Genomic DNA, 23,818 nt, shown 5'->3' on the forward strand with positions numbered 1-23,818 from the left:
GTAGCCCAATGCACCAACCGTCATTGCCTGGTCACAAGCGGCCACTCCGCTCTCCTGACGGCTAGGCCCGCTAGGCCTAACGTCGTTGTCGGCTCCTTCGCCAAGCCTGGCGTTCCACCGCTGACGTGGCCCTCCGTTGATTGACCTCGGTGGCTTGCTTCGGGAGGGGTCTTGCGCCGGGAACGTCCGTACTTGCGGGGCGCGGCCACTGCGTCGCCGAGGTGCCTTGCTCGAACGTCGTCGATCTCGCCGGCCTCACCTCGGGACGCCCGCGTCACCGTCCGCAGACCCGAACGCCCGTCGCTGCCGTCACCAGTGCGTCTGCTGGCGATGCGACCTTCCTCTGCCGAGCCCACGAAGACAATGCCAGCTCATTGCTCTTCGTCCTCCTTCATGGCTCGGTTCGCGTGCCTCGAGCTCTGTCGAATCTTCCGTGCACGCGCTCGTGCCGCTTCGAATGTTTTGAGAACTTCGCCGTCGTCGTCTTTTGGCCGCCTGGCACTCACTCGTGACAACAATAACGACGCATACGTTTCTTTTTCATAGTTGTGCGCCACACACTCGTTGCTCAAAAATTAATTTCTCATTCCACATCCAGGACTAAGACAGCATCATGAGGAAATAACTGGAATGGTGCTCCGATCCCAAATATATTTAGCGGAACCCTGTTTCAAGCAACAATTAACGCACAAACGTGTGCTGTACGAAGCCTATACGTGTAGTAGAAAGTGGATGTACGAAACACCATTTCATGATAAACGTATTTATATCGTCATTCTTTATTTGCATTTAAGTGAGTATATTTGCTTGTAGGTTAGCTAAATTACGAGGACAGAATGAATAACAAACACTTCTTTATTGCTTACTGCTTCGTAGGGCAATTTGTTATTGTTTTTGTTTTATTTTGGAAATATAAAAATGTTTAAAATAATTCGCTCGGTGTATATCATCTGTCCATTTAGGGAAGTGAAAATAATTGCCAAGCTTCTCGAGCGAAGCAGAAGCTAGAATATAAAACAAGTGCCAAAGTACAGTCGCGATGCAGACTTCACGGGAGATATTCCTTAGGCTTCGTACACGAACTTGGTGATAAATGATATATTCCGTATCGAACTATTTACGCGAAAAATCACGCCTGAAGTCGATCTCGTGTTTCGCGGGGGCAAACTTGTTCTCGTGTGATGAAGCAATCTCTGCAGAAAAGTAGGCACACTCGGGCAGTACACAAAAAGTCTTCGTTAAAGGTATAGCTTCCTTCTAACGAACTGTATAAAACATTTTTCGGATTTCACGAAAAACAAGCACCACTGTACCTTTAAACGCCGAGACCCAAAAGCCAACAACCATTGATATGGTCATGCTTATGAATACCCTCATTTTTGCTCGCCTGCCTTGTCCTGCACCAGCAGGTAGTTACTGACACCTTTGCCTCGAAAGAAATGCTTCTTTTTGTTGAGACGAGTTCATCTTGCAAGCCTTGTTGCATACTTTTACTTTATCTTCGGAATGTACTTCCTTATAGGAAAGCCTATTTTATTCCGACAACTGCTGTCTTGACAAGTGGCCATATTTTCTGGAGAAGAATGCAAAAGACAAGCAGGCGCGCGGGTGCATATAGAAGCAGGATGATTTGTTCGTATGGCTGCGCAAACGCTTGTGTCATTCAGGCTGTAATATTCCACAACGCTGTTACATCGAGTTTAGAGAAGAAGTGTGTTGGTATTCCTGATTTCGGGTGACTACTTTCAGACACAGAATCACGCATCCACACACACACACACGCTTATATATATATATATATATATATATATATATATATATATACCTTTCCCACATGTTATCTTTGCCTTTTTATTATTATATTTTTCAACGTTTTCTTCGTTTTATTCTCATTTTCTTCCATTCTTTCAATATTTTAACCGGTTTGCTTAACTTATTAATTCATTTTTAAATGGGATAGGCTGACCCGCACTACATTTTTCAACCCCAGGCGTCTCGGAGAGCCGCGCTAACAGGGCAAGATTCTTGTACTCACGCCGCCACTTCGACACAGACACGAGGGTTAACGTGTAGTTCACAAAGGGCCTCGTGCGCATGCACAATCTGTGCCCCCACACACACGCAACGGGTAAGCGTCAAAAGAACACCGACCGCCCCATTTTTCCCCCTCTGGAAGTGACCGCAAAAGGCGCGGGATCGGGATTACTCTGCCACGAATGCACCCCTCGCAGAAAGTAATTGCTGCCACTCAAGCAAAACAACAATGCTCCCCACGACCTTCAAAGGCACGCCGCGGAAGCCGCGCTCTGTGTTTTGTTGCCCTTCTGCTATTTCAATTTTTTTTTCTTTTTCCCCTCCCACATCTACGGCACCTGCTCTACTCCGCCGAAACGGCGCTTGTTTCCCCATTCTCCTCTGTGCTTGCTCTAGCGAATGAGCCGAGAGGTACTGTTTGACACACTATACGTCACCGCTGACAACTTGACTGATTTATTATTTCCTCCCTTTCCTTCCTTCAACTAAGAGTGACCACGACGATTTTGGATGTTCGCATAGCGCTGTATTTGCTCATAAGCCCTGACGAAGACCGGTCCACCGGTCGAAACCGTTGGCAAATAAAATTAGGATAACCGCTTAGTCGTGTCTCTTCCATATATATATATATATATATATATATATATATATATATATATATATATATATATATATATATATATATGTGTGTATATATATATGGGGCAGGCGCACGTACACAAAAAGGTTACATTTACGGCGCTTCACGTTACTTACTACTCACCGGATCTAAAGATAGATATATATATATATATATATATATATATATATATATATATATATATATATATATATATATATAAGTGTAGAGTAATAGTTCAATGGGCCAGTTCTTTTCGCGTAGTGGGTATAACACAACGGAGGGGTTGTCAACTGTGACATAATTATTTTTATATCACTGTTGACAACGCCTCCGTTGTGTTATAACCACTATATATAAGTATATATATATATATATATATATATATATATATATATATATATATATATATATATATATATATATATATTTATTGACAGGAGAAGTATAGAAAGCCCTAAAGGGAATGCAAAGAGGCAAAGCCGCTGATGAGGATCAGGTAACATCAGACCTGTTGAAAGACGGTGGAGAGATTATGTTTGAAAAACTGGCCACCCTGTATACGAAGTGCCTCTCGACGGCGAGGATACCCGAATCTTGGAAGAATGCCAATATCATCTTGATCCATCAGAAAGGGGACGTCAAGGACCTGAAAGGTTACAGGCCCATCAGCTTACTGTCCGTTGTCTACAAGCTATTTACAAAAGTAATTGCTAAGAGAATTAATACGACATTAGAGTTCAATCAACCAAGGGACCAGGCAGGATTTCGTACAGGCTTCTCAGCAATAGACCATATTCAAACTATCAATCTGGTGATAGAGGAAAGGAAGGAAAACGAGAGAGAGGAAAGACAGGGATGTTAACCAGTTTGGCATAACCGGTATGCTACCCTGTACAGGGGGAAGGGATGGGGGAGATCGAAAGAAGAGTAAAGAAAGAGAGAAAGAGAGGGGAACACACACGCACACATATAACTTCACAGCGCAGAGCGGCAGTCTTGTGCGGTATGCGGCATCATTAAAAAGTCTACAGCCGCTCGTGTAAGCCTGTTGTCCTTAGGAATTTGAGCAATGCCTTGGTTGCTTGAATTGTCGATGACTTATCAGGATGACATTGTAGAACTGTTTCTAGTGTCAACGGTCTGTTGTGAAGACGAGCGAGAGCGAATATGAGGGATCGTCTCTGCGCATCGTAGCGAGGGCAGTCGCAGAAGATATGCTGCAAGGTCTCCTCGGTGCCGCAGGCGTCGCAAAGAGCGTTGTCGGCCATCCCTATTCGAAACGAATATGACTTCGTGAAAGCCACTCTTAGCCACAAGCGGCATAGCAGAGTGGCCTCTCTTCGGCGGAGTCCAGATGGTAGTTGAAGTCGCCACAACTCGTTGAGGTGGTGTTGCCGATAGTTTTGGCTTCTTGAGGCATTCAGTATTGAGTGCGAAATAGTCTTTGCCATCCTTTGAAGCATGGCAGCAGCATCAGACCTTGAAAGGGGTATAGCCTCTTCCTTGTCGCCTTGCAAAGCTGACCGAGCAGCATTATCGGCATGTTCGTTGCCAAGCACGCCGCAGTGACTTGGCAACCATTGAAATGTCACTTGGTGTCCCTTCTCGAATGACGTATGAATGAGGTGTCTTATCTCGAAGACCAGTTGTTCATATGGTCCACGCCGCAGGGCTGACAAGAGAGATTGTAGGGCTGCTTTGGAGTCGCTAAAAATTGACCATCGCTGCGGTTGTTCGCGATTGATAACACAAAGTGCAGCGCGAAGAGCTGTCAGTTCAGCAGCCGTTGATGTTGTTGGGTGGTCGGTCTTAAAGCTAACTGTTACACCTTTCGCTGGGACAACTACTGCTCCGGACGAATCACGGATGGTCGTTGAGCCGTCGGTGTAAATATGTATGTGGTCGGTGTATTTGTCGTGCAGTAGAAGCAGAGATAGCTGTTTCAGGACAGGCGATGACAAATCAGATTTTTTCTTGATTCCTGGTACACTGAGGTGCACTGCAGGACGAACCAAACACCAAGGTGGAATCGGTGGTTTGGATGCGGGGCTGAAGCCTGACGGTAGGTTGGCGGAGTAGCTCCGGATTGTTGCGCAGTATGATGCTAGCGGTCTTTCTGAGGGCAGTGTTGCCAGGTGGTGGTTAGGAGCTCGAGCAAAATGCCTGATGTGAGCTCTCAAGGCTTCTAACGAAATGTGCGTTTGTATCGGTAGATCCTTGGCGATGGCAATAGTCGCCTCTGTTGGCGCACATTTGGGCAGGCCTAGGCAAACTCTGAGTGCCTGAGCTTGTGTAGCCTGTAGAACGCGAAGATTTGTCTTGCAGGTGTTGGTTATTACAGGCAGACTATATCTCAGAAACCCAAGAAAGAGTGCTCTGTATAATTCCAACATTGCATCTACTGACATGCCCCAGTTTTTCCCTCCCAGGAACTTGAGCAGCTGGGCAATGGCCGTCAGGCGCTTCTTCAAATGATAGAGAAATGCGCGGAATACAACCAACCCCTATACATAGCCTTCATAGATTACGAGAAGGCATTTGATTCGGTGGAGACATCAGCAGTCATGCAGGCTTTGCGGAATCAGGGCATCGACGAAGCCTATATAAACATAATGGATGAAATCTACAGCGCATCCACAGCCACTATAGTCCTTCATAAAGAAAGCAACAGAATCTCAATAAAGAAGGACGTACGGCAGGGAGACACGATCTCTCCAATGCTATTCACTGCATGTTTACATAAGGTTTTCAGGACCCTAGATTGGGAAGAATTAGGGATAAGAGTTAATAGAGATTATCTCAGTAACGTGCGATTCGCTGATTACATTGCATTGATGAGTAACGCGGGAGATGAATTACAGCTCATGATTACTGAACTGGATACGGAAAGTAGAAGAGTAGGTCTGAAAATTATTATGCATAAAACTAAAGTAATGTGGAAGAATCTTGGCAGAGAACAGCGCTTTGCGATAGGTGGCGAGACACTCGAAGTTGTAAAGGAGTACGTCTACTTAGGACAGACAGTAACCGCGGAGCCGAACCGTGATAGTGAAATAACGAGAAGAATACGGATGGGATGGGGCTCATTTGGCAATCATTATCAAATCCTGAATGCTAGTCTTCCACTATCTCTCAAGAGGAAGGTATATCACAGCTCCATCTTACCGGTACTAACCTACGGAGCAGAAACCTGGAGACTTACAAAGAGGGTTCAACTTAAATTGAGGACGACGCAGCGAGCGATGGAAAGGAAAATGATAGGTGTAACCTTAAGAGACAGGAAGAGAGCAGAGTGGGTCAGGGAACAAACTGGGGTTAAGGATATCATAGTTGAAATCAAGAGGATGAAAGGCATACGGGCTGGGCACGTAACACGTCGGCAGGATAACCGGTGGTCATTAAGGGTAACTGACTGGATTCCCAGAAATGGCAAACGCGTGAGGGGTAGACAGAAAATTAGGTGGGTAGATTAGATTAAGAAGTTTGTAGGTATAACGTGGCAGCAGAAAGCACAGGACCGTGTTGATTGGCGGAACACGGGAGAGGCCTTTGCCCTGCAGTGGGCGTAGACAGTCTGATGATGATGATATGTATAAATATATATATATATATATCTATATATCTATATATATATATATATATATATATATATATCCTGGAAGGGATAAAATATTACGCTTGGTTAGGGCAAGTAGACGCCAGAGATAGGAAGAGTTAGACTGAAGTAACTAGAAGTATTAGAATGGCGTGAAACGGTATTCTCATATCATCAATGAGAGTTTATCAACGCATCATCAACGCAGCGCCCAAGATAAGTGTATATCACAGCTGCATCTTACGGGTACTTGCCTGCGGGGTAGGAACCTGTGGGCTTTCCAAAAAGGTCCCCTTTAAATTGAGGACGACGCAGCCAACCCTTGAAAGGAAAATGATAGGTTATACGTTAAGGGAGAAGAATAGAGCAGAGTGGCTCAGGGAACAAACGGGCGTTGGGAACATCTTAGTCGTTATTAGCGTAGCTTGCGCTGAGGCGCAATGCCAAAGACTCAGCAGGGCTGATGCGCACCTATGGAGTACTGGCTTTTTGCTATTTTGCTAAGTTTTGCAACTTTTCTCTGTCTTTTTTTTCTTTTTCTGTATTAACACGAAAATGTTTTATGCGGGGATCCTACGCGGCTCCACCGACTTATTTTCGTCATAGATATGACGTTGTAATATATAAAGACTGACAGTTGGCAAAGAAATGAAAAGCAGAAGAAAAAGTATCGTCACCGGGAGTCGAACTTCCGACCCCTGGCTCCGCAGCGCGGGGAACGAAACTTTTCGGCCGCAGACGGCACGTTCTTTGCCATGCTAACGGCGAGCTATTTATATACACCATATGCCGGTGGCGGTACTCAGAGATCGGTGGTACATCAGCGTGTTTTCGTTATCACTAGCGATATGGCGCGAAAGGCTCGAAAAGCGCGCTGTAAATGTTGTCCCCCCACGCGGATGAGCTCGCCCATAGAGCGCGTGGTCGCAAGTGCGCGTGCTCATCTCGTGATGGCGGTGGTTTGTACATCTTGTGCTCTCACAGCATTGTCGTTGGAAGCACGAATGTCACTTCGCTCACTGCAGCGGGCGCTTTTGCGAAAGGAGCGCGCTGCTCACAAAGAAATAAGTTACAACTTTCACAGTTCGCGTTCATCCCGTGTATGTTCATTCTGTGCACCCTTTCTACTTGCGCGGCGCGTTGCAAGTTTCGAGCTGCTCGCCGTTCTTCGCGGGACATTACAATTTGTTGCTTTAGCATTCAGTCCTTCTTGCTTGGGCCGAAAGAATGCACAACAAACGCTCAACTACGTCTGTGAAGACACGTTTCACTTTCGTGTTATACCGATTCCTATGACAGAGGGGTCAGCCATGTTTTCTGTATGTTTTTTGTCCTTTCCTCTCTTTCATTTCTATTTATTCATTTATCTCTCTCTCTCTACTTCTTTATCTTTCTTGCTCCTTTTATCTTCCTTTCTTTTTCATCATTTTCTTTCTGCCTATGTTTCTCGCTTGCTTCCTCCTTCTATCTATCCTTTTCTCTCCGTATGTCTCACTCTGATTCTGTCTCTCTCTTCCTTCATTTTCTCTCTTCCTCACTTTTTTTCTCGTTCGGCATTTCTTTCTGATTATTTCTACGCCATGCTTTACTCTCTCTTCTCCTCCTTTCCCTGCCCCTCGCCGTCACATCCGTTCTCACGCTCACTGCAATTTCCCACCCCCTTGCTACACTATACAAAGTTAGGCGACACTGTGCTAACGGCCTTACGTATGGCTCTCCATCTAAATGACATTTACGAAGAACTTGACATCAGACCAGGTGTTCTTCCTTACCAGCCTTCCTGTGTGACAAGCTTTGAAGAACTTTTCCTGTTTCTCTAGACTTGCGCAGTAAATATGCATGTGAGCCTTTGAATGTGTCACGACTCGGGGTCGAAGCACAAGCTTCTCCCAAGATGTGGCATGGGGGTTGGGCCTCTGGTGTATGGCTTGCGCCAATCGCCGGTATGAAAGAGTCAAGTGCCTTTTCCAATCAAAGATCAACAAGCTTTAATAATGCGTTTAAACAAAGATAAAGATACTTCCGCAATAACCGAACATTTCTCTTGAAAACAAAGGTGAATTAGTTATACAGTCTACAATTATTCCGAATAAGTGTAGCATGCATGAAGGTTGAAATCTGTAGCGACAATGAGCAATATCGGATGGAAGACCAAACAGCAAGAGCTGAACCAACAATTAGAGTTCACAGTCCACGAAGTCAAGCGAATGACATACGTAACCGGGCGCAGCAGAGTCCCTCAACACCGGTACCGAGCATAAGTGACCCTTGAGGCTGACGAGATGCATGGGTCAGCGGCGGCTCCACGGTGACCGGGGGTGCTGGGTGGCTGCGTTTTGTCCCGGGAGTTGCCCAGCGTGGATCTCTTCTCCGGCGCAGAGCAGACTGATGAAGCATAGGATGGGGCCGTATTTTACACGTTTCTCCAGCCGCCGGTCCCAGCTTCTAGTGTAATGTCGATGCATCCTTGAAACGGTCACGTAGGCACTGGTTGCTACCGGGCATGGTTCACACTTCACTTTCGGTGTCCTTCACGGGCGAACCAGTAGCTCACAGACAAAACACCAGTCACGCGGTCGGCACACGGTCTAAGACGTAGCACGGATACAACGTCCCGTGATTCAGATTCCGCAGCCGGTGACGTTTACGCGGCAAGCCGTTTAACAATAGACAAAACAAAAGCACATGATCTGCAACGTGGCTCGGACAAAACGTCCGGTGGTTCAGACACAACACAAACAAAAGCACATGATCTGACACGTAATTCGGATGCACGTCTTAAGGCTCTGGCTCTGCTGGCGGTGACTTTCACGGCAACCAGTTCCATACTAGACAAAACAAAATCACGTCACGTAGCTCAGATGTTCGTCTTACGGCTCATGCTCTGCTGGCAGTGGCCTTCACGCAAGCAGTCAAAACAAAAATAGACAAAATAAAAATAGACAAAACAAAGACACATGATCAGGAGCAGCTCGGATGCTCGTTTTACGGCCCACGCTAACACACACTAGGCGGTGCGCGTACGCTTACGGCACACCATTCTTAGCGAAGAATTAGAGCCCTTTCGCCTTGGGCGTAAGTGACAAAAAAAGAAACCCTTTTCATGGCGTACGTTAAGACATTATGCGCAGGCAATGTTAATCATATGCGACTTTTGTGACAGAATGCTTGTGCATTTCTTGTGCAATTATTGTCGCTAAGAGAATGCATCACTACGTCATAGCGTTTGTGATAATTTCAAATACGCATTAAAATAAATATCATGAAAGAAAAAAAAAAACCCTTGATGGCCGAGTGGTAGGACGCTCGCCTTCGGATAGAGGGTACGCGCCTTTCGGCAAGAAATTTGTGTCTCTTTTATATCTATTTATCTTCTCTCTCTGTACTCGTTTTCTTACCCATCAGGGTCATTACAGGCCACGCTGGAGAAATGGGCGCACGTGTTCTGAGACGAAGCAGAAGAGGACGCAGATGACGTAGAGAGCGCGGGTCGGTTCTTGATGATAATCATTTCTGTTTCCAACAGGCAAGTTACGGCGAGCTCAAACACCGTTGCTGTAAAAATAAAGAAAAAAAATAGGCATCACGAGACTTACTTGCGAGAAGAAATCATGCCCGCAGATCTTTAATTGCAACAGACTACACTCCAAGGCAGGCGCCCAGGGGGAGGCAGAAAGTCAGGCCGGCAGGCGAGATTAACAAGTTTGATAATGGCGCCGAAGTGAGCACAGGACCGCGTTAGAGGGAAAAGCATGAGAAAGGCGTTTGCCTAGCAGGGGGCATAGTCCTGCTGCTAATGACGATGATGGTGTTGACAGCGGTTGCGCGTATGCGTCAGCTTGCGCTTTAATTGTTCTGGGCGCTTTAATGGTTCTATGGCGGTGCGTCCCCACATTCGCGCCATCTGCGCGCCTTCCATAAGTGGAAGAGGTGGGTGTCCGCTGGTGGGTTCTTATGGGTGGTTGTTATGTTCTTCATTGTTTATTTGTGTGTGTGGGTGATGAACTTCATGGATCCTTCGAGGTCATGGCTCGGTGTGCCTTTCCGTCGAAACTTGTTCCAGTCTTTGAGCCAAGCCATTCATAAAAGCCAAAACACACAGAGAGGGGCTGTTAGATTTCGCATTACGATGTATCGTAAGCGTCCGTGAATTTTTCGACTACTTTATGTCGTTTCACTTACGCGTGGGCATGTATTTTTCTTCGTTTTCGCGTTTCCTTTTCAGAATTAGGATCGTGGAGTCTTGGAGGGCAGCATCAGCACGTGTACTTGATTTAGTTTTTTCGAGAACGGGCATCCCTGGTTAAACCAGGGGTCTCAAGCTCACTCCAGCTAGCAGGCCGCACTCACGTAATTCAGTCGGCACAAGCACCGGGACATTGAAGATGGTTGGCGCGGAAGGAGGGGGATGTGAGGTGGAGGAGGGAGGGCAGAGAAGTAAAAAATATCGCCTAATGTACATTTGAAAGAGCGTATTTCACATATCACATATATGGCTCATTTCCGGTGGGAATTTGACGTAAGATTTAAAAAAAAAAACATATCGATACTAAGTTCCACAATGATTGCAATCTGGACGCCGATTCTTAAATATAGTCTTTTTGTTCTGCGGTGATGTTTCAACTCGTAGTGACCGCATGGGGCGCCTCTGGAAAAGAAATGCTTGAGGCCATCCAGCCTCCGTAGCTTACCCGAAGAAAACGCTATAAATTGCGATAGACGGGAAAATATTGCAATTACTATAGAGCAGAATCACAATACTTTGTTTGTTGTGAAGCCGCGGGCCTCTAAGGAAAGGTCGACGGCAACACGCGGCTCGCGGGCCACGTGTTTAAGACCCCTGGGTTAAACACACGCTGTCCATCGGCGCAGGCCACACCAGATTGCAAGGGTACATTGACGATTCTTTCAGAGTGTACTGGTGAGATTGCGTGGCGGGTGCGAGTAGTTGATTTTTTTATGCAATGCTTGATCACGCATCTGTAAGAGCCGACGCATTTGACCGAAGAAAAGAGTAACGCCGGCCTACGACCGTGCTGGTCGCTATCAATGTACTATCGGCGTCAAATGAAACCCGAACAGCGGCAAGCCTTCGCCATGGTATATATAGTACGCGCCGTCCAGTTATCACCATGGACAGGTGCTCATATTTACTGTGCGGCCAAAGAGCATGCGTGCGCCAGTGAATGGTGATATCAGAACGGGGCGCACTACAAATTGCGAAGGCTTGCCGCTATTAAGCATCCATTTGACGCCGATAGTACTCCAAAGGTTGCTGCTTGATATATTAGTGTTCTTTTGCTGGGAAGAAGTTCGCACAGTACATAGCTCGATGTTTACTAGTCTGGCAGCTTAGTTCTTCGCTGTTAGAGCCACGTAACAATATATTTGCCCCTGCGATAATACAAGGGACACGGTGCCCACCCCACTGTTATTATATTCGTCTATTCCCCAGTGAACGTATTCATTGTCACTGAAAAGGAGGACTGAGTGCCTCCTTTGTTAAGAGCATTGGCTAAATATAAACATTACCCTGTTTATTTATAGCACATTTACAGTGGTGAAGTAAACCGATATATATATATATATATATATATATATATATATATATATATATATATATATATATATATATATATATATATATATATTTTCACTAAAGCCGTTCTTGCCGTAGAACATGCTGTTTGCCTTGCGTAGAACAAGACTAAAAAGACATTCACATAAAAGAGAGTTGCCCATGATGAATGATATGTTTTTGCTCAAATTTATATTGTACAATTTGGACGTGGTAACCTTGAAAGAAAAATATAAAGAAAACTAACACATCGCGTATAGGATACGAGGCTGCTGATACAAGTGAATATTTGTTTTATTTTACTTTAGAGCGAAGGCCTCAAATGCCTCATCAAATGCGAAAATTAACCGACGTCCTGCGTCGGTGGCGTCAATACGAGTGATGCAAAAAAAATGATTATCACGTGATGACGCCATCGCATGGCGTCACAGGTTACCAAAATTTGTGACGTCATATGGTCGTGTCATAACATGACATGATTGCTTGGTCAAACGTGGGCCGATCCCGGAGGCAGTGCGAAACAAGGTGAGGTGGAGAAAACTTACAATGCCTCCGATCGCGGAGGCAGTGCAAAACCACGTTAGTTCCGGAAAGCTTTCGGAGCGGGCCGTAGCAGGTTCAGTACATCAATTTAGAAAAAAAAAACACGATGGCTTTTGCCTTCGAGTCGACTGACACGTATGCATAAGTGACCCTGTTTTTTCTCTTCCACGTAGCGGTTAAACATAGGCGGTATCATGTCCTTTTGAAGGCGATCACGCCGCAATGTGTAATGTTTCCCTCAGAATCTAAAACAAAAAATCAGCAGTCAGGGCGCCAGCGTTATAGATTGGAAGTTTATATTTCAACGTTTATTATCACGATCCAGATCACCGCTTTCGACATAGGGAAGCATGTTCAATGAACAAAACAGAAGTACTAAACCATCGAGTACCTATGGCAATTGAGAGAAATGGCTCATTTGAACCAACGAGAGCGACAGCTTTTACCTCCCAGCATCAATTCACATGGCTCAGGCATCATCTGAGCACTTACTGAAATGAGCCAAAGAAGCCAAGCCAAAAAGCTTTGCCATTCCTTTACCTGTCTCGTAATGAAATAATGCAGATTACTGCACAAAGACATTCCGACCTAGAAATCCCGGAAGTAACTGACATCAGATCCATTCGGTAGAAGGCGTTGACTGGAAAGTATTACGTGGTGAGCTTTTTCGAAAATGTGCCTGTAAGAAAAAAAAACTATAAAAGCCCTTTCTCGAGATATTGCAGCCTAGAGTTAATGCGGATCCTAAAACAGCAATAGAAGTGCTTCCATGCTGCGCAACATGCAGCGCCTGAGCGCCAGGAAATATCATTGTGGTATAACATAAATAATGTGGATGTAGTACTACGCCTCACTACATAAAATTTCCTTTGCAGAACGGCAGTTACGAGTGGAGAAAGCCGCTATCATTTTTTATTAACAAGAAAGTGGTTTATGGCAGGGTCCACCAAGTACTTCTGTTAGCGGATATGACGTTCATAAAATGGACGCCAAAGGGTGAGAAAGAAAAAGAGCCGCCGCTGGGAATCGAACCCACGAGGCTGCGGCCGCGACGGTAAGCGCACGACGCTAAACCAACCAAGCTAGCTTGGCTTTTTTTTTTCTTTGTTGAACCAAGCTACCTTGGCAGATGCTGGACACATCACGAACGCGCCTTATATCTTTCACATATTCTCTCTTGCACGGTGCTGTCTGTTGGCGGTGTAGATAGGTGGGGCGGAGCGGGGGTGGTGCCGCCGTCTGTGAGAGGTGAAAAGAAGTAATGTGTCACGATCGACACTTACTAGCGCTTACTCCGAGACTGCGTGCGATATCAGAGGTCATGGTTAAGGGTCTAGATACCAGCGAAGGACACTGGCCGCGCTGGCGTCGCCGATGCACCCTAGACGCAGTTAGGTTCTTTGCATTTCGCTTCGTGTGAGCATGCGCCGGCTCACCGGAGTAGTGCAGCTTCTACATGCAGCAACTGGATTTCTCCGCCGCCGACTACTTCGATTGTGAGAGCACCGACTAACAAAACTGCAGCAATGTGTGTTGCAGAAAGGACACGATTTTGACAGGCGAACGTCGTGCCTTGGTGGAGCGAGACCAAGGCCAGTGGGACGCACGCATTTGCGGCTCAAGCTAAGAACCTCTACGAACTAGCCGTCAACATGGGTGCATCTACGCCAATCGGTGCTATAGCTGCCAAACATGAATAGACATTGTACAAGCTCTCATATATCATTAGAGAATTAGCACTACTTCTGTGTAGATACGTTTCACTTTCGTATCAAACCGATTATTATGACCGAGGGATCACCCATGTTTTTTAGTAAAACAGGTGGATCTTTATTTATAACGACGAATTATAGTCAAATGCGCAACCAAAAATAAATGGAAACCTGTGACTGCATGATAAGGTCTCAGATGGTAGCACCTTGAAAGTTTAACCTCCTACCTACACGCACAAAGTAGCCCCGCCACGGTGGCGTAGTGGTTATGGCACTCGACTGCTGACCCGAAAGTCGCGGGATGGAATCCCGGCAGCGGCGGCTGCGTTTTTGACGGAGGCGAAAATGTTTGAGGCCCGTGTACTTACATTTAGGTGCACGGTAAAGAACCCAAGTTGGTCGAAATTTCCGGAGCCCTCCACAACGGCGACTCTCATAATCACATCGTGGATTTTCAGAATAAGAATCAGAATCTTTTTTATTTCAACATCAGATTTTGACAAATACAGGTGTTGAGGGTCGTGAGCTAAAAGCCACAAAACGGCTTGACGAGGCCCACGGTTCCTTGAACTTGGCACCGACAGAAAGCAACATGAACACAGAACAGCAATAAATATACTATTTTCCTTTTACCCCCGAAAATACGGAGAAAAACTAACAAAAAAGAAGCAAGATAATGAAGTGTTACATAAAAAACGCATGTTTTCACATAACGTAATGCAATTTTACATGAGAAATGCATCGTATCATAAAATGTAACAATAGTTTATTAAATTGCAGCACGTACAATGTAAACTTGCTGTAGAACATATGTTGTCACAATACGCACAAAAAATAGAACTTTATAATGGATAAAAAATGTAAACAATCATAACGGCAAAAGCGAAACGTTTGTAAACGAAACGTTTGTGAGCTTATTTTTCGTGAGCAAGAAAAGAAAAAAAGCACACGCTATTTAAAATTGTTTAAATGGTATGGCAATAGGTAGCACAACATCTGTTTACCATAGTTCGTGTGCGCTGAAGTTCCCATTCTTCGCTAAGGCGAGTCATGCGTAGCTTTTTCGTTTTCTTTTAGACAAGAAGGTTGCGTCAGAAATTGTTCATCTTAGCGACACCATCCATGATAGCGTTTAGATAGTGCCTTTTCGTATAGTGATGGAAGCGGAACTAAGTTCAATTGAAGAAAGAATGGTTCAGTGTGACTGTTATGTGGCGCCTTCATCATAACACGGATCGCTTTTTTTCTGGGTTATGTGAAGATTTTTTATGTTCGCCAGTGTACTTGTGGCCCACACTAGGTAGCAATACATTATATGCGATGCCAATAGGCTGTTATAAATAACCAGCTTAATATCTTTTGGCAAGTAGTACTTGTATTTATTGAGTATACCGCACACCAATGAAATTTTACCTGCGATTAGATCAATGTGGTTATTGCAGGACATGTGTTCCTCAAATAAAACACCGAGACTCTTTACGGAAGGCACTATTTCAATAGATGAATTTTCATAGTATAAACCAGTCTGAGCGTCCATCCTGCGGTTCTTGGGTCTGAACAAAACAGCCTCATTAACATTTATTTGAAGAGAATTGCCAGCACTCCATGACGATAGCAACGATAATGTGTGATTGGCATCTCTTATTACACCATCAGCTCGCGTGCGGTGAAAGGTAGCGTAGTGTCGTCTGCGAATATTATAAATCTTGCGGAGTTATCGATTCTTACTATGTCCTTAATATATAGGCAGAACGAAAGGGGCCTCAGAATGCTGCCCTGCGGAACACCGGCACTTAACGCCTTGTCAACTTGAGACAGTAAGCCAATATAAATACTTAGGTTTGACGATATCAAATGACCTTGACTGGTGTGCGCATGTGGCAAAAGTAATCGCATCAGCTTACAAAACGTTTGGGTTTTTACGTCGTCACTTACAAAGCACTCCACAGCATGTCAAACTCCTAGCATACAAGACGCTTATACGGACGAAGCTAGAGTACGCATCAGCCATTTGGAATCCTCGCCAGATTTTCCTCACAAATGCCCTTGAGTCCTTTCAGAATCGTGCCGCTCGTTTCATCCATTCCGCCTTTTCATATGATATCAGCGTAACATCTTTGAAAGCAGAATCTGGCCTACAAACACTTTCCAATCGACGTCTCATCGCTAGTTTATCGTTCTTTCATAAGTTCTATCACAGCGCGCTAAATCAAGCACCGTATATTTTGCCATTATGACGCATATCCTATCGCATTGGTCACCCCTTAAATGTTGCCCGTCCTCATGCTAGTACTGTCACCTTCGCATCTTCTTTTTTTCCTCGAGCAGCCAAGGACTGGAACGACCTTGCGCAGGAAATCGCTGACTCAAGCCCATCTGCCTTCATGGAAGCTATCACATCCCTATATACAATGTAACAAAGTGTTTACCTTGTTGTATATCTTGTAACCCACCCCTTATGTAATACCCCCTAGTGGGGTCTTTAAGGAAATAAAGAAAGAAAGAAGAAAGAAAGAAAACGTGAAAGAAGTCTTGGAGATAGTAGCGACGCTAGACCCCAGATATTATTATTATTATTATTATTATTATTATTATTATTATTATTATTATTATTATTATTATTATTATTATTATTATTATTATTTTATAATTATAATATAATTTTATATTATAATTATATTATAATTTTCTTGATCTTGACGTTTTTCATAGCCCACAATCATTGTTTTTATCCGAGCTTTGCACTGCTTTGACATAGTGTCGCACAATGTACAAAGTTTTCCCTTCTCAGTCTTTCCGCATAGTTGTATATATGCAATGTAATTTTTATTCCCCGTCAATATTTCTCGTGTTGTCTCATTTTACTCCTCCCCTTTTGTGTTCATTTCTCTTTGTCTACGTGTTTTTGCTATTTTTATTTCTGAAAACTGTCTGTATTGTATTGTTTATTTTTATTGTTTTTTTTGCGTGTGCCAGCACAAAGACCTTACGGTTGTTCCTGGGCACGTTAAATAAATGATTGATTGATTGATTGATTATTATTATTATTATTATTATTATTATTATTAATAATATTATTATTATTATTATTATTATTATTATTATTATTATTATTATTATTATTATTATTATTATTATTATTATTATTATTATTATTATTATTATTATTACACGCGCAAACTAGGCTTTTGGTATAGGTGCTCTTATTTGTCCAGATATTTCACTTGATCGATTTGAGGAATACGTTTGTATGTTCGAACCACTACGTTTGGATACTTGGCAACCTTCAATAGAAGATGATTCAGGCGAGTTTCATTGTTATAGCTACTACATGACTCGACAGTGAGATTGAGACAGGAGCACACACACGCTGTTTGTGCTCCGTACTACATTCGTTATGCCTAAAACAGTTCATATAACCCGCCAGCAACCCCAGCGTGCAATAACAGGAAGAACCTAACGCCTTATTAGTGCTCTAAAATAAATTAGAGCGAATCAATACCGATATTAACGCGTCGAAACATGTAAACAAGAAACACATGATATGTCACTATGCATTTATTTTTACCGCATTATGCGTATTTCAGTATTGAAACCAAGTCCACCGCACTGTGCGGTTGTCACGAGTTACCGTTTTTATCAGTGACGTTATCTTCAGTAACGATGTCGTGCAACGATAAAATGCACGTTTGAGGTAAGCGGTATTTTATATATTAGTTCACCGATTTAACGCAGACACAACGTAATTTTGCTTGTCGATAAAATACCTACAACCACATAAATTGTGAAAGTTTCTCTCTCAAAGCACAAAAACGTTTGCAGTTTGCGTTACGGCGTCCCTGAATAGTGTTTACGAAGTAACGAAAGAATATTAATATTTGTTCAGCACTTAATCTACTGGGACCTTCGAGGTGCGAATGCCAGCTAGCTAGTATATAAGGCAAAGGACGAATACACACATATTTATTTTCTATTCCAGTTTATCATTGCTCTACGCGGCGCCGCATTGGAATTAAACACGTAAATTTGAAGTCTGTGTGTTCACCTGAAAAAATATATCTTCACTGCAGAATTCATCTCAAAGCAGCGCTCGCATCGCAAGGGTAGCAATATTGGTTTAACCTCCGCGAAGGTCACAAAAAAATAAAGAATTCACTTAGCGCAAAGAAATGAGGGGCAGTTTCCATCGGGAGCATCAGATACTGGCAGGTAGACTGCACGGAAAAGAACCTCGGAATATTGCTGAAGCCGGAGAACCAATATGTAAGCCTCTGTTTATTTTCATGCTGCGCATACCGGGTGGCGCATGTGCAGGGAGAGATTTGAAACCATAGACCGTTTATGAAACTCATGTGTAGAATACTCAGCCTGCGCGGGTAATGCCAGCTTTCATAAACAGTGAAATATCTGCAATGATATTACTGGAAGCACTTACTACCATCTGAGATGAAATAGTTCAAGAAGCTCAGACGATACGTGTCGAGAAATGCCGTCTCTTAATTCATAAACCGAAATGCGTTTCTGAATCGCATTTCAACAAGTGTTGAAAAAAGGAGGTGATAAATACAAGTGTACATAAAGTGGAACTTCGACACGTTTATTGAAAACCGCGGCCTGACGTAGTACTCACGTACCATGGCTTTCCAGACTATCTGTGAAAATGCGATACCAACACACAGAAGCAGACAGTAGAAAGCGTCACTCCCGTGCCATCCTATTATCTGCTACAGACACTTCATATTTGAATGGAACGCATTTCTACTATGCGCTTTTTATCGTGAACGTTCAGCTGACATTCTGGTATGAGCTAACTAAACAGTGTTCCATAATCATTACCTTTATCGAGAAAAATGGTAAGGAAGGTAATAAACTTGAATGCTGTAGACATTTGCAGGTCTTCACTCAAAACGCAGCAGATGACTATTCCATGCCTGTCGTGAAGGGAAGCATAAAGCCAATGCTCCATGTACCCCATATTTATTTACGGAAGTGAGGCCGCTTTTTTCACTGCAAATTAGAAAGAAAGAAAAAAAACGCTAGTGTCGAACCGGTGTGATCTTTCATTGCTAAGTGTAGCATACGGCTGCCAGACCTTCAGCTTCTCAATAATTGTTCCTATCAGCTGCTGTGATGTTTGTACGTAAGAGATCTGCGAGACTGGGCTAGTCCGCAATCCCTTCTGGGAAAAAAAGGACAGCGCATAAAATGGTGATGGGGCAAAGGAATGTAATGAAAACAAGAACTTCTTTGCTGTGGTCATAGAACGAGAGAGTGACTACAAGCATGCCAAAGAAACCATCAATGAAGGGTGACAGTTGCGAAGCCGTGACATGCCACCACGGGATAGTGATCCTTGACTAATTGAAGATGATTTGCTGTAAGTGCTACCCTACGATTGCCAAACGTTGACTTCATATGCCCAGCTGTTGTGAGCAATATAAGAAAAAATGAAAACAACCAATATGTCTCTTTGTAGTTGCATTTGTGTTTGCATTCTCTGCGTTTACTTATATTTGGCGCTACCTTTGTTCCTTTTTGTACTAATGCTAATTTAAGTGTATACAAGCACAAATACTTAAGCTTGTTAGATATTAGTCTGAATGTATAAATAAACACAGAGCTATATTTCGTTTATGGTCTTGTATGGGACTATTTTGGCAGGTTAAAATGCATCGAATTTACTGTGCATTGTAAATTTAAAATGTATGCTCCAACTTTAGCAGTGACTACAACAGTCAGCGATCAGCGGCGACACGCCTTCTGGACGCATCAGTCAAAATCTAATGTTGAAGTTCTGACCATGGGCAGCTACATGTGCCATATGTGCCTACATGTTAATTGCAAGTTTTATGAGTTTTGGATCACCATGCAACTATCCAACTGCCACGTAAGTAAGAAATGTTTGCTGACATTGAATGTGTAACCAAAGTTCGAGGCCGAAAGCTGAGTTGATGTCCCGAAAACGAAAAAAAATAAAACATGGTTGATCCCTCCGTCATAGGAATCGATATAACACGAGATTGAACCGCGTCCTTACGAAGTAGTTCAGTGTTAATTATAAATTGATAAATCAAAGCTTGCGCAATGTCTGCTGGTGTATGATGGCTATAGCACTGTTTGATATGGACGCACGTACGTCTACGCCTGGTGAAACGTCACCGCGACGACTATTGTAAATAATTAAGATTAAACCTTTGTGGTAGATGAAGAAGGTAACCTAAACGCCGAAACAGCGTACGGTGAATCCCGTGTAAAGATGGTACCAACAATCACATAATCACTAGTACTCGATATGCGCTGATGAAAGAGTCTTTATTTGAGGACACCAAACGGCAAGGTGTGTTCCCTCCAACAGCGCTGTGGTGTAGTGCATACACTACACCACAGCGCTTCAGGAACGCGAAAGTGCGAGATCATAGCTAGAGCTCGGAACGCCCGAAGGCATTCCGGTGCCCTTGGCCTGTCCCTCACTGCAAGAAAGCACTCAAACTGTAGTGAAACGACATGGTGTAGAAATTGGAGAGCCAGACTCTGCTGCGCGTAGACTGCCGAAGCGCGTCCCTGGGCGCTCATTATTGTCATGATGTAGTACTTCACTTAGTCTCTCCAAGGCTGCGAGACGACCCAGCGCCTCCCAAGGTCACTGTGAAGGAGACAGGGTGTGAAAGATATCAGGCGCTTTTGTAACGGCTGACGGATCAGCGTCAGTAGCGCAGTCGGTAAAGCACCCGGCGCATACCGTCGCGGACGGAGAGGTCATTGATGTGAATCTCGGGTTATACAAATTAACGAAGCTTTTTCCTCTAGTTTCTCCTCGTCATCTGTTCCTTTGCATTTTAGCGACGTCACATCCGTGACGGAAATGATGTCACTGAAGTCTTGGTGAACCCCGGCATCAAGCACTTTTGTCTTATAAAACATTTGTGGGTGCGGTACGTGTTAGTATGTACGAACTGAATTGTGAAGGTGAAGGAACTTTTGTTTCATGTACTTGTGAAAGCGCATTCTTTACTTATCGTGCATATAGATGAGCAATTTTGTGTGCGTGGTGTTACAAGCACGATCCACTGTGTAAACAGCAGCGCATACTAAGCAAAATCTGTTAGCCCTAGAATAGGCAGGCCTACCGATTCCCATTTTCTTTCTTCTATATAACGGGCTTTAGTTAGATGTCTACCCTGTGCTGTGTTATTGGAAGGTAGAATAAACAAAATCTAGTCTCTAAAAATTAGGAATTAGAATAAGGTAAACACAGGCGCTTACCTGCTCCATCGAGAGCCACCCCATCTGCGGGACTAGAGGATCACAGAAAGGAAAATATTTTTTACTTTAGAAGTTGAATGAACTGTGTACCTGTTAACCATGAAAGTGAAGCATGATTGCTCTAACGTGACGTACGAATAACATTGTGTTCCTGAATACATCTTGGCCTCAGCAGAGTAAACGCAGTCTACATCAATAGAAATTGGCGCCACAACATGGAGCAACGCCCAATTGCGCTAAAAATTTTACGACGTGAAGACGTCATTATTAAACCATAGAAACAATATGACCAGCATTCGGGCAGTGGAACGGCCAGTCACGGGCCCATCCAACAAGCTTTTGCTACCTGAGAATACCCAGCATAAACCGACACTTTCCCAGGGCCACTTCCATATTCTCAGTCATTCCTCCCAACTTTATTTTTAACGCCACTTGCGTACCGCTCAAACTACCTAAATAGCTTCTTAACAGAAGGAAGGTAGAGATGGGCGAAGGATTTCATCATGCAATAGTCCAAACGGCGCTGTGATCGGCCGGCAAACTTATCGGGCTGTTTAAGGCGTACAAGTGGATTAGTTGGATAGTCATGATTACGTGTGACAGCCAGCATAAGAAGCAAGGACGACGCCTAAACGTGCGAACATACAAGAGACGTAAGCGCTGAACTTCAATACAGTGGAAATTAAGCACTTACATCTCATGTTTATTCTCGTGCTTCCGTGGCTTCCCTGTTGTTATTGTGTGAAATCTCGGTATTTTTGTCCATGTTGTGGGCAGTACTTGCAGGACGGTCCAAAGACAGCGAGACCCAACTCTGTTACTAAACAAGTCCCTATGTGCCATCATGTAGCGATGTGCTGCCAATTAGGGTGAATACTGGCGCCTACAATAAATCTCCAATAACATAATTTAAATTCTACTTTCGTCCGCAATACTCGCTCAGAGGTAACCGTGCGTATATGGGAATGAAACAAATACGAGCGCCAAAGCTTTCTTAGGTAGCCTCGCTAGCGGATGTTCTTTCTTAGTCTCGACAGCTGTGACCACAGTGCCGTAACAGTTGTTGAGCGTGATCTTAGCGTCGTCTTATATGAAGTTGAAACTTAGTGTGTGTGGTGTCAAACTACATGTCTATGGATATCATTATTCGCATCTCATGTATGTCTAAACATGTGTGCACGTGAAACCAGCGCTTTCGCTTTCTGTGCTCTGTGCGTGCAGAAAGTCTCCCCAGAGAGTTTATCACGTGTCCTTAGTGGGCTCCTTGTCCAGCATACACCTTGACGGTACCGTGAGTTCTGCGCAGCATTCCAGAGCGTTGTTGTAACATTTGCACATATAGGGGATATTTCATTCCAGTACAGAAACGCTAGAATGCTGCAAAGAAAAGAAACACGGTGCTCGCATTTGTCACGAAGACTACCCAAATCCCCATGCCGGCCCTGGATAGGCATGCCTGGGTTTTTGAAGAGGTTCACTACGAATGGAGTACCAAAGAGTCACGGGGAGAGTTCACGTTAATTTAAGCTAGAGCGTCCTGGCACTGCGAGGGCCACGTTGGTAGCGCTAAGCCAAAGCACAAAGAAAAGTGTGTGGAATATAGGGCATGGGCTTCGTATTAATGAAGAGATAGAAGAAATATATGCTATTAAGGCGAACGCCTTAGATGCGTCATCGGACACGAGAAATGGAAGGCGTCCCGCGTCGGCATCGCCCGTCGGTGGCGACAACACGTGATGACATCGAATAATGATGTCACCATAACGTCACACAGTGACGTCATCACATGAGATTATTGCTCGGTCAAAGGTGGGCCGATCGCGGAGAAAAAGCAAAACAGAGGAGGTGCAGAAAGCTTAGAACGCCTGCGATTCTGGAGGCAATATTAACGATCATTACACGTCATAGCACAAGTCACATCGGCTGCTCAGACTTGCCTGACGGGGCTACTACATGGCGTGGGCTGTGGTGTGACTCTGGCGGCTATGGCCGTAAACTTCCTGAGGATCAGAAAAGTAAAGTGTCCATTTGTAGTGCATCTCGCTTTAATCGCTTGCCTAAATACCTAGTAATTGTAACTATGTTTAAGAATATTATGCATTGCCGCTTTTAATACTATTTTAAAACATTTTAAGCCGCCTATTTCCGGGGCCACACAATTGAACATAGCGAAACACATTGAAGAAAATTGAATTCGTGATTTCAAATTATGAGGTTATATTGAAGTAATCTTGCCTTAAGCACAAGGCATTCGTGCCATTGGCTGCAACACCTACATTTTTAAATAATCAGATCGTCTCTTCTCGTAGCACTTGGACCTCGCCTGCTGCGTTCGAAGGCGTTATTCGGAGATGTCATGCGAGCGTGCCACAACGAGATCGTCGAGGCTGCCAAAAATGTCCCTCCAACCAAACTCTTCAAGGTATGTGGCAGACCACCGAATGCTGAATGCTTGATTGCCAGAGCTTCAA

This window comes from Rhipicephalus sanguineus, chromosome 8 (genome assembly GCF_013339695.2).
Source record: "Rhipicephalus sanguineus isolate Rsan-2018 chromosome 8, BIME_Rsan_1.4, whole genome shotgun sequence".
Classification (NCBI taxonomy): domain Eukaryota; kingdom Metazoa; phylum Arthropoda; class Arachnida; order Ixodida; family Ixodidae; genus Rhipicephalus; species Rhipicephalus sanguineus.